Below are 10,913 nucleotides of genomic sequence, written 5' to 3'. Positions count from 1 at the left end.
AGAGAGAGAGAAGCAGACTCCCTCCTGAGCAGGAAGCCCAATATGGGGCTTGAGCTAGGACTCGATCATGACCTGAGCTGAAGGCAGACGCATAACTGAGCAACCCACCCCATCACATTCTTTTAAAAGATTTTATTTATTTGTGGGAGAGAGCGAATGGGGGTGGGGTGGGGTGGGGGGAGACAGAGGGAGAGGGAGAGCAGACTCCCGGCTGAACAGGGAGCCCGACTCAAGGCTCAACCCTAGGATTGTGACCCGAGCCAAAGGCAGACACTGAACTGCCCAGGCACCCCTCTCCATCACATTCTCCTTAAGTCCAGTTGTTGAAGAATACAATAAAGCCTTGCTTTGTAGTGGTTACTCATTTCCCTGGGTTATCACTACTGGGGTTGGTGGGCCGGAGCAGATGAGGGAAAAGATTGCATCAGAATGGGGCTGGGCTTTTACTTTGAGTCTCAAAGCCTGGCTGGGGGGTGATGTAGACTTCCCCAAGTCCTGGTCCTTTGCCTCTAAGTTTAATTCCTGGACTCCTGGCCATTGTAAGGACCCACAGGCAAATGCCCCCATCCAGAGCTTCAGTTTCATCCTATGTAAAATGGAACTTAGGAGCTGCCCTATTCCTGGTCCATTGGAAACTAAAGATTTGAGGTGTCCATTCCTGTGTAGTCTACCTGTGGGAAGCATCCAAGATCCAGACACCTATAGCTCTCCCTGTTACCACCAGACCACTGTGGCCCCTGGCATGTCAGGAATCGAGCTTCTCAGGAGCCCCTGATACAGGTCAACCCCCAAAACCCATCTGCAGGGAGGAGGGCCTGTACAGTACTGAGGTTTCTATGGATTCCTGGGAATACCTGGGCAACTCCCCAGAGCTCCTTGAACCTCAGTTTGCTGACTATGACATAGAAGTGGTGATGGTGTTTACCTTGGCTCCTGGGAGCATCAATAAAAGTAAAAAAAAAAGCACTGAGCCAAAAAATAAAAAACACTGAGCACTTACTCATGACAGAATTACATGGGATTTTTAGCTTGTATGTTTTTATATTAAAAAAATATTTATATTTCTATAACTTTCCTTTTCGCAGTTTGTTCTGTGCTTAGCTCTTAGTTATTGGCATTTATATTGCATTAGTAATACCCTAGTTTTGTTCATTCTATAGAGTGCCACATAAATCAGTATATTTACTGTGGAATTTTGTCCAATCCACATGTGTGATCTAGCTTATTTTCTCTTCTGAATCACTCTATAACTGAGACCAAGAGCATGCTCACTAATTGGTGGATTATCATAGAAATAATTTGATTCATTTTCTTTTCTTTTTTTTTTTTTTAATTGAGAGAGAGAGAATGCCCCAATGGGGGGAGGAGGAGAGGGACAAGCAGACTCTGTGCTGAGAAGAGAGCCCCATGCAGGGCTTGATTCCAAGTCCCTGAGATGTTCTGGGCTAAAGTCAGATGCTTAACCAACTGAGCCACCCATTCATCCTGATTCATTTTCATATCTACAGAGAGCACTCCTTATGGACCTCTACTTGCCCTAATTGCCAGATTAATTCTCTTCAGATCCTCTAGACAAATTTGATTTATGATGCTTAAATGCACAATGATGAATACTATTAAGGTATGTTATTCCACACAGCAGAGATTCTTGTCACATAGCTATGTTTTGGTTCGTTAAGCGTCCTTTATTTTTCTTTCCTAAAAATTCAATGTGAGTTTTACTTATTTAAAACTTAAACTGTTTAATATGATGTATGCAACAGATGACCACTTGGAAAAACAAAAGGCATTTTTATTTTAATGAATTTTGTTAGTGTGCACAGGAAAGCTTCCAAATACATTTTTAAAAAATTCAGTGAAATGTGGGTGATATAAAGTAGAAATGGTAAAGTAATAAATATATAACTATGTAAGTTTTCTACAATTAGAATGATTTTGAAACATTCAAAGATTTCAGTCCACTTTAGTTTTGAATGTGTTAATGGTTAATTTTGAAATCAATGAAAAATTTTCACAAATTAATATATTGTATAGTTGTTTCTCCATATACTAGATAATTTTCACAAAAATTGCCTGTTTTAAAGCTTTTCCTAATATTTTATGGCTTATATGGATACTGAAAATATTATAGCTCTTTTTTTTACATTATATAAGTTATTTTTGCAATTAAAGTTTTTTAGTTGTCTTTGTATTTTGCATCCATTTTTATCTTAAAGTGACAAGCATATTATGTGGTTTTAAATTGGGGTCTTGTTTTGTAATGACTTGCACATTTCAAGCGCAGGTTTGTTTAAAAAAATCTTTTTTTCTTTTTTTTTAATAAGCTTAGGCTTTTTGTTTTCATGTTAGGGTTGCTGCAGCTTATTTTCTATTTGATCTGAGATATAAATGGAGATTCTTTTTTCCCTTCTCATTTGCAACCCATCTTAATATTGTACTCCATTATCTATTTTCTCTACAAGTTGATAATCAAATCGAATACATATATGTTTATAAAAGTTTACCAATCTATAGATAATGGGTGTTCCCTGGCTATCTCCTGTGTACCACCAGCCCATTCTGTTTTCCTTTCCAGAATAAATTGTTAGATATAAATGTAAGATTTCTCAATAAACTTATATTTATTGCCCTTTAGAACACATTTCTTCTTTAAAAAAAATTTTTTTAAAAGATTTTATTTATTTATTTGACAGAGAGATCACAAGCAGGCAGAGAGGCAGGCAGAGAGAGAGGAGGAAGCAGGCTCCCTGCTGAGCAGAGAGCCCGACGCGGGGCTCGATCCCAGAACTCTGAGATCACGACCCGAGCCGAAGGCAGCGGCTTAACCCACTGAGCCACCCAGGCGCCCCCTTTTAAAAATTTTTTACATTGAGGTATAGTTGACATGTAATATATTTCAGATGCACAATTTAGTGATTTGAAACATACATCATGAAATGTTCACTGTATGTGTAGTTACCATCTGTTACCAAAGTCATTACAATATTATTGACTATATTCCCTATGCTGTACTTTTCATCTCTATTACTTGTTTTTATAATGGCAAGTTTCTACTAATTAATCCCCTTGAACAATTTTGCCTATCCCCCTACATCTTCCTCCCAGGCAAGGACTAGTTTTCTATGAGTCAGTTTCTCTCCTTTGTTTTTTAAGATTCCACATGTAAGTGAAATCATACAGTATCTTTCTCCATCTGACTTATTTCACTTAGCATAATGCCCTCTACGTCCATCCATGTTGTCATGAATGGCAGGTTTTTTCTTTTTTATGGCTGAGTAATAGTCCATTGTGTATATATATCACATCTTTATCAATTCATCGATGGACACTTTGGTTGGTTCCATATCTTGTCTGTTGTAAATAATGCAATAAATAAAGGGGTGCACATTTCTTTTTGAATTAGTGTTTTGTTTTCTTCAGGTAAATATCCAGGGGTGGAGCTACTGGACTGTGTCATTCGATTTTTGGTTTTTTGAGGATCTTCAATATTGCTTTCCAGAGTAGCTGCAGCAATTTACATTCCCACTAAAAGTCCATGAGGGTTCCCTTTTCTTCACATTCTTGCCAACACTTATTTCTTGTCTTTTTGATACTAGCCATTCTGACTGGTGATATTTCCTTGTGTTGATTTGCATTTCCTTGTTGATTTGTCATACTAAGCATTCTTTCATGTTTGTTGGCAATCTGTATATCCTCTTTGGAGAAATGTCCATTCAGATCTTCTCCCAATTTTTAACTGAAATTTTTAGGGGTCTTTGGAGTTGAGGTATGTGAGTTCTTTATATATTTTGGATATTAACCCCTAATTGGATACAGTAGCTATTATCTTTGCCTTTCTGTTTTGTTGATGGCTTGCTTTGCCATGAAAAAGCTTTTGAGTTTGATTCAGTCCTTTTTATTTTTGCTTTTGTTTCCCTTGTCTAAGGAGACAAATTCAGATAAATATTGGAGATTGATATTCATGCCATTACTGAAAATAGGCAGTTTTGAGTTTCATGGTTTCAGGTTTCATATTTAGGTCTTAAATTTAAAAAAAAATTAAAAGATTATTTATTTGACAGAGAGAGAGATCACAAGTAGGCAGAGAGGCAGGCAGAGAGGCAGACAGAGAGGGGAAATCAGGGTCTCCGCTGAGCAGAGAGCCCCACGCAGGGTTCCATATCAGGACCCTGAGATCATGGCCTGAGCCGAAGGCCGAGGCTTAACCCACTGAGCCACCCAGGCACCCCGTATATTTAGGTGTTTAATCCATCTTCAGTTCATTTGTTCTGAATGGTGTACGAAAATGGCTCAGTTTCATTTTTTTCTTCCATGTAGCTGTCCAGTTCTGCCAATACCATTGATCGAACAGATTATCTTTTCCCTACGGCCTCCTTTGTCATAGATTAACTGATAAGTGTGGGTTTATTTTGGGGCTCTCAATTTGAATTAATAGCCCAGGAATATTAGCATTTGTGTTTGAAATACACAAATTGTCTTTTTTATAGTAGCTGTATTTATAATATCTAATCATTCTACATAAAAAATGGCTTGTATCTATTTTTATTTAGGTCTGCTTTTCACAGTTCCTGATATGTTTTTTTATTTCTTTCAATTATTGTCACATTTCTTATTAATTTGTTTTTCAAATTTTTATTTCATTAAGATATTTTTCCTAAAAACAATTATCATATGATCTCTCTGGTATGAGGAATTTGAGAGGCAGGGTGGGGGAGTGGGGGTAGGGAGGGAAAAAATGAAACAAGATGGGACTGGGGAGGGAGATAAACCTAAGAGACTCTTAATCTCACAAACAAACTGAGGGTTGCTGGGGGTGGGGGGAGGAATAAGGTGGCTGGGTTATGGACATTGGGGAAGGTATATGCTATGGTGAGCACTGTGAACTTTGTAAGCCTGACGATTCACAGACCTGTACCCCTGGGGCAAATAACACATTACATGTTAATTTAAAAAAAAAAAAGATATTTTCTCTAAATGTTTAAATAGCTTAAAGCTTCATATAGGATTACCACGAATTTGGTTTTTTTTTTTTTTTTTTACTTTTATTGCATTTTCCTAATTATCTTGTTAGTATTTCATATGATTTTAAAAGGATTCTAAGCCATAGAAATGTCAACTTTGAGTACTTCATTTGTTCTAATTCATAAATATGTCTCTAGTCTTAGAGCATTGAGTATTCCGGACATATCATCTGTCCTCTGATCCGTATCTCTTATGACTTCCAGAATAGACACAGAACTTCTCCGGTAGCAATTCCAGTCATGCCTTCACACCTGCTTTTTCTTCCCACACAAAAGACAGGCTAGGCTGGTGGTTTCCTGACCACCCCAACTCCGTTTTACCAGAGCCTTTATACATCTTCCTACCAGTTCCCGACAGAACCCTCCGCACCTGCTTATAATCGTTACAGGTTTCACACCCTGGTCTTTGGGTTTCTCCGTGGTCTCCAAACTCTAGAAGTGGGGAAATGGAATTTCATAGGAAACCACAACCCCGAGTGTAAGAGCCTACTTAGCCAGAGGGAGCCATTATTGGGGGACCTACCACTGAGAACATGTTGTGGGAGGCCGGACTTGTAGTTTTCTGTTCACGATCTTCCTATGGGTCCCAGGGCCCTCAGGACGTAGGTCCCCCACCTCGGCCCGCCAGTACAGGAGTGACCCGCCTCACGCTCTCGGTCCCCTGAGTGCAGAATCCTTCCTCCTCAGGTCTCCTCCAGCCTCCCGCCCAGCGGGCCCCAACTCGGAACCCGCTCCCGCGCGCAGCCGGCAAGCGCCTCCCCGTCCCGGATACCGGGGCCCGGGCCGCATGGACGCGAGCAGGTGGCCGGCGCTCGGGCCTATGGGGCCTGGGTTGGGGGACGGCGGGGAGGGCCCAGGGAACGAGCGCTTACCTCAGCCGGGTCCCTGGGCGCGACGGCCGCCATCCGACTGGGAGGGCGGGGCGGACACCCGGGCCGGCGGTCCCGGTCCAAGCCCCGGCAGCTCTGGAAGACGTCACCGAGCCGCAGACCCGCCTCTTTGCCGTGGGGACAACGACTCCCACGCCTTTACAGTCTACTCACTTCGGTCTCGCCCCCGCACGCCCCAGAGCGTCAAGGAGGAGGCCGGAAGTCCCTCCCCCGGCGATGAAATACCGCGGAAATGCTTCCATTGGCTCAGCCGCGCGCCTGATCTTCTGGTAATGTAGTTGGCGGCCGGGCAAAGGCTGGTGGAAACCTAGAGGGAGGGAGGGGATTTGCTACAGCGAGGAGGCATAATTTTGAGGGAATAAATGCACGGAGATTATTATAAACAAGATAATTCCTGATGTTTGGAGTGCACTTTGGAGCCATGTCCCTAAGACCAAACCAGTAGGTCAAAAAAAGGCCTTGTGGAAGGAGTCACCTTTTAAGCCATCAAGTCGTTTGTTCTGTGATCTTACCCAGCTGAGTTTCAACCTCTGCAGGTGTTAATCCAGGTACAGTAGGTGGTGTTGGTCACAGCACAGATGCCTCCTTGCTCAGCTAAAAAATATTCAAGAGCTCTTCTGTTATTAAGAACAACTTTGGGGGGCGCCTGGATGGCTCAGTGGGTTAAAGCCTCTGCCTTCGGCTCAGGTCATGATCTCAGGGGCCTGGAATCGAGCCCCGCGTCGGGCTCTCTGCTCAGCGGGGAGCCTGCTTCCTCCTCTCTCTCTCTCTCTCTGCCTCTCTGCCTACTTGTGGTCTGTCTGTCAAATAAATAAATAAAATCTTTAAAAGAAAAAAAAAAATAACAACTTTGGGGATGCCCGGGTGGCTCAGTCAGTTAAGCGTCTGACTCTGGATTTAAGCTCAGGTTAGGATCTCAGGGTTCTAGATCAAGCTCCCGCTCACGTGCGCTCTCTCTAAATAAATAAATAAAATATTTAACAACAACAACAGCAACTTTAGTCAGAGTCTAAAGATCTATTTTGGAAGCTATTGTCTTAGCAACAAATTCTATATCTTCCAGAGTTAAGGAGGGTTTTTTTTTTCTTTTTTTCTTTTCTAAAAATTATTTTTATTAACATATAATGTATTATTTGCCCCAGGGGTACAGGTCTGTGTGTCATCAGGCTTACACACTTCACAGCACACACCATAGCACATACCCTCCCCAGCGTCTATAATCCAACCACCTTCTCTATACCCCCCTCCCCCCAGCAACCCTCAGTTTGTTTTGTGAGTCTCTTATACTTTGTCTCCCTTCTGATCCCATCTTGTTTCATTTTTTTCCTTCCCTATCCCCCAAGGCCCCCACTCTGCCTCTCAAATTCCTCATACATGAGAGATCATATGATAATTGTCTTCTCTGATTGACTTATTTTGCTGAGTATAATACCCTCTAGTTCCATCCATGTCATTGCAAATGGCAAGATTTCATTTCTTTTGATGGCTGTATAGTATTCCAAGGAGGGATCATAACCGCTTTCTGATCATAACCGCCTTTACATTTACTCCTATAACCAGGAAAGTATGGCCTTGCCAAGGGAAGCAAATCCTAAGCCATGAATGCCTTTTGGCAGGTATGTCTTGACAATGTAAATCCAGGGGAGTTGATCAATAAGATGTCCTAGTTTGCTTGTGAAAAGTTAGGGACACCATTACATAACCTAAGAGTCATTGCCTAGCTATGTGGCAGCTATGTAGACATCCACAGGGCCGAGGAGAATGATAACAACCACAGGGAAAGACAGACCCTCTCAGAGCACAAACCGTTCTCATTAAAGTGTTAGTGTTCATGGATTCATTTGTAGGAATTGGTGTGTCTACCCATTCAAGCCAGGAATAATTTAGGTTTTTAGCTCATATGGAAAGAAAATCTCCCAGCATAAAAGAACAAGTCATTCTAAATACCTTGCAAAGATGTTTACTGCTGATGTTTTCTCTTAGTGAGTAGGGGCAGATCTGAGCCTCCTATGGGAAGGCGATGGTGCAAATGTACTAAGACTTACATTAAGTCTGTGTGTCTAATTCGGTACATACAGTTATAATTGAAGAAAGGTAAAAAGGCACCAGTTGTTCTGGTCATAAACGTGAAACTTGGTAAGAGACTTCTTCGGGGGCAGCGGGAGTGGGGGTATTAATTATAGTTAGCATTTACATTGGGAATAGAAGAGTAGTTGGTCACAAGGAGTGCCAGGAAGTCTCTAGCATCATGGGAAGATTGGGATCTTTGATGATGAATCCAGCAGTCTGAAAGGTTACCCCCTTTCTAACGGCCTGGGAGATACTGAAGGCATTATCTTTGCAGGCCAATGCCACAGTAAAGGAAAGAAAATGAAAAAAGATTTCATGCTTAAAATCTGAAGTCTTGATCTGGCCTCTTGGGTGGAAGCAGTCTGCCTCAATGTCAGCTGCTTCTCTTGTTGGTTTTATTTGAAGGTCTCCAGCATCTATACAGGGCCAAAAGGCAGCTGGTAACTTTAGCTGTGAGAGGTGTATTTAAGGCTCAATGCCCTCTAGTTTTCCATTAGTGTCAGGGGTCAAGAGCACTTGAGATGGTCTTTTGCAATGGGGCTCAAGAGCTGTTTTTCTCTTGTGATGTTTCCAAAATACCCAGTCACCAGGCTCTAGACTACAATTAACAGAATCATTTGAATTGGGAACAGGAAAAGCTGCTTTAACCTGTTGATGATAGGCTTTAGCATAAGACATTAAAGTCTTACAATCACTGGTTATATAAGTGTACTATAACAAGGGATCAGCAGAAAGTGGGATCAAACAATAGGCATTGGGTTACACTGCGTGACTATCTCATAAGGAGGGGGTTTTCCAGAGGGGGTACTACAAATGGTTGGCAGACTCAGAAGCAATTCCTTAGGCCAAGGGAGTATAATAGTTTCAGCAAGCTTAGAGACTTTTAAAAAAGATTTTATTTATTTATTAGACAGAGATCACAAGTAGGCAGAGAAGCAGGCAGAGAGAGAGAGAAGGAAGCAAGTTCCCTGCTGAGCAGAGAGCCCGATGCGGGGCTTGATCCTGAGCCGAAGGCAGAGGCTTTAACCCACTGAGCCACCCAGGCGCCCCAAGCTTAGAGATTATAAGTTTAAGGATCCCATTAATTTTCTGAACCTTGACTGATGATTGAGAGTGATAGGGACAGGGATAATTCCAAGAGATTTGCAAGGTATTCATTAAGGCTTGTATGATTTGCCCAGTGAAGTGTGTGTCTTGATCACTGAGATTATGGAAGGTATATCCCATGTGGGAAACATATTTTCTAAGAAACATATTTTCTAAATCTTTCTTTAAGATTTTATTTATTTGAGAGAGAGAGAGAAAAAGAGAGAGGGTGTACATGTGTGTGTGCACATGCACGCACGCGCGCGCACACACACACGAGTAGCGGGGAGGAGAGAGAGGAGCAAGCAGACTCCCCACTGAGCAGGAAGCCCGATGCAGGACTCAATCCCAGGACCTGGAGACGGTGACCTGAGCTGAAGGCCGACGCTTAGCCGACTGAGGCACTCAGGCACCCCTCTAACAGTTTCTTTGCCACTGTGAAGGTATCAGCTTTGTGGCAGAGGAAAGTTTCAACCCATTTGGAAAATGTACATATAATAACAAGAACATATTGATAACCCATCCTATGTGCCAATTGAATGAACTCCAGCTACAGGTGTTCAAAGGATACAGAGAGAGGAGGTTGAGGCCTCTGGGAACAAAAACAGTTTTTCTAGTATATGGGCCTGATGGGTTAGATGTTGATGGTAAACCATTTATGTAATTTTTAAAAAAGATTTTATTTATTTATTTGACAGAGACACAGTGAAAGAGGGAACAACAGCAGGGGGAGTGGGAGAGGGAGAAGCAGGCTTCCCGCTGAGCAAGGAGCCTGATGTCGGGCTCAAACTCAGGACCCTGGGATCTTGACCTGAGCCAAAGGCAGACGCTTAATGACTGAGACACCCAGGTGCCCCTTTGCAATTTTTTTTTTAAGTTTTTTTTTTTTAAAGATTTTATTTATTCATTTGACAGAGAGAGATCACAAGTAGGCAGAGAGGCAGGCAGAGAGAGAGGAAGAAGCAGGCTCCCCACTGAGCAGAGAGCCCGATGCGGGGCTCGATCCCAGGACCCTGAGATCACGACCCGAGCCGAAGGCAGCGGCTCAACCCGCTGAGCCACCCAGGCGCCCCTCCTTTGCAATTTTTTTTTTTTAAAGATTTTATTTATTTATTTGACAGAGAGGTCACAAGCAGGCAGAGAGGCAGGCAGAGAGAGAGGAGGAAGCAGGCTCCCTGCTGAGCAGAGAGCCCGATGCGGGGCTCGATCCCAGGACTCCGAGATCATGACCTGAGCCGAAGGCAGCGGCTTAACCCACTGAGCCACCCAGGCGCCCCTCCTTTGCAATTTTTAAAAAAAAAAATTTTATTTATTTATCTGTCAGATAGAGAGAGAGAGAGAGTACACAAGCAGGAGGAACAGCAGGCAGAGGGAGAAGCAGGCTCCCTGCTGATAAAGGAGCACGATGTGGGACTCAATCCCAGGACCCTGGGATCATGACCTGAGCTAAAGGCAGATGCTTAACTGACTGAGCCACCCAGGTGTCCCAATAGAATTTTTAATCTTCACAGACTGTTGGTAAAAGTGAACATTCACATAAATAACCTGTAATAAAAGGCAGAATGAAGAAAGAATGTGAAAGACACAACCATGGGGTACAACATGGAGGAGAGGCCGGGTCTACCACTTGCTCCTCTGCAAACAGTGTTCATCAGGTCTCATCTGCTGCTCCCATGTGAGCACTGTGTAGAGAGATATGTCCAGGTACTAGCAAATCCAACTGCAACAGAGCAGCTGGTGTTTAGGGACGATTTGAGATCATGTGTACATCTCATGACACAACACATAGAGCTTAATGTTGGGGCACACTGCCGATGGAGCAGTGAGGAGAGTGAGTGACACCAGT

This window comes from Lutra lutra, chromosome 17 (assembly GCF_902655055.1).
Source record: "Lutra lutra chromosome 17, mLutLut1.2, whole genome shotgun sequence".
Lineage (NCBI taxonomy): Eukaryota > Metazoa > Chordata > Mammalia > Carnivora > Mustelidae > Lutra > Lutra lutra.
Note: the sequence above shows the minus strand (reverse complement) of the source record.